Source organism: Elephantulus edwardii, unplaced genomic scaffold (assembly GCF_000299155.1).
Source record: "Elephantulus edwardii isolate Elephantulus edwardi_28Jun2011 unplaced genomic scaffold, EleEdw1.0 scaffold00237, whole genome shotgun sequence".
Classification (NCBI taxonomy): Eukaryota; Metazoa; Chordata; class Mammalia; order Macroscelidea; family Macroscelididae; genus Elephantulus; species Elephantulus edwardii.
This window is the reverse complement of record NW_006399987.1, coordinates 1,269,016-1,270,986: the sequence shown is the minus strand read 5'-3', so window position 1 is coordinate 1,270,986 and position 1,971 is coordinate 1,269,016.

The following is a 1,971-nucleotide window of genomic DNA, read 5'->3' as shown; positions in this document are numbered from 1 at the left end:
CCTCTAAAAACCTGCTGGAAGGTCAGCTATAGGTCAGTTCCAGCTCAACAGCATACAACAATCATCTTTGTGGTATTCTTTGCTTTCAGTCTTTGAAGTTGAGTTTCAATCTGTATTGATGGCTGTATTATTTGATCTTCTGCAGCAAGTGCTTCATGTCCTCATCACTTTAAGCAAGCAAGGTTGTGTCATCTGAATAATGTAGCTTGTTGAAAACTCTCCAATCCTAAGGACACATTGTTCTTTATAGAGTCCAGCTTCTTGAACAATTTGAATAGGTATGGAAAGAGGATACATCCCACATGCACATTTCTTTTAATTTTAAACCATGAGTATAACCATGGACTGTCAAGAAAACAAATAGTTCTGTCTTGGAGAGGGTGAAATCAAGTGTCTCCTTGGAGGCTAGGATTTTGAAGCTCCATTGCACAGACTTTCATCACATGGCCAGGAGAGACTGGTCTTTGGAGAAGGACATTATGCTTGGAAGGAAGGAGGGACAGCACAGGAGAGGAAGACCCCTGATGAGATGGATTGATACAGTTACTGGGACAGGTTGGTGTGTCGGAATTAGTGAGACTGACTCAGGACAGGGCAGGTTTCAGAGCTGCAGTATATAGGGTTTCTATGAGTTGCAGGTGACTCAATGGCACATCACAACAACAACAACAAGTATCTCCTTGTTCTGTTCACACAACAGGCTCTTGGTCTAGGTGTAGACTTTGCATGAGTACAATTAATTGTTCTGACATTTTCATTCTTCTTGATGTTGGCTATAATTTTTTTTTATGGACCACACAGTAAAAAGTCCTTACCATTGGATGATATATAATATTATGGTAGATGAAAAGATTAAAACTGTCAACAACTTCATCTTAGTTGGATCCATAATCAACACTCTCGGCACCAGCAGCCAGGAGATCAGGAGATGTATTGTAATGGAAAAATCCAGTGTCAGGGACCTCTACAAATTACCAAGGAGCAATGATGTCAGTTAGAGGACTAAGGTGTGACTGATTCAAGCCATGGGAATTTCCCATCACTTGCTGTGTATCTGAGAGCTGGACAGCGATTAAGAACAGAATAATTGATGTTATTGAGATGTGGTGTCGGAAAATAGTGCTGAATCTCTTATGGGCAACAGAGCTGTCTTTCTTGGAGAAGGTGCAGCCAGAGTGCTTCTTGGAGGCAAAGATGACAAAACTTCATCTCTCTTACTTTGGGCATGTTGCTAGGAGAGACTGTTCCTTGGGAAGGGATATCATACTTGGAAAAGTGAAGGGTCAGCAAAAGAGAGGAAGACCCTTAACTAGATGGATTGAGACAGTGACTGTAGCAGTGGGCTCAATTATCTGATTGGAAGGATGACACACGATAGGGTAAACTTCATATCTCTTGTTCAGAATGTCACTGTGGGTTGTTCTCAACCGCACCTAAAAACAACTGCTTTCAGTCAAAACCCATGTGACATTAGCTATGAAATCTCTCATTTCACACCTTCTCCTGAATCCATCTTGAATCTCTGAAAGTTCCCTGTTGATGTACAGTTTCACCCATTTTTGGGTGCTCTTCAAGATTTTACTTGCAAATATTATTAATGATGTAGTTTGATAATTTTCTCATGCTATTGGATCATCTTGTTTTGAGGTTTAAGAAATATGGATCTTGCCTGCTGTCCTGCTAAACTTTGCCACTGCTACTGAGGTGAGAGGGTATCTCATTGTATTTTTGATTTGTATCTCTCTTATTGCCAGTGATTTTGAGCATTTATTCATGTGCCTGTTGGCCATCCAAATGTCTTCCTCTGTGAAAGTCTTTCCATAGCTTTTGCCCATTTTGTAATTAGGTTATCAATGTTTTGCTTCTGGAGACCCAGTAGTATTCTGCAAACTTTTGTCATGAGACTCTTGTCTAAGATGGTACTGCCAAATGTTTTCTTCCCAGTTGGTAGGCTTCCTTTTCACCCTATTG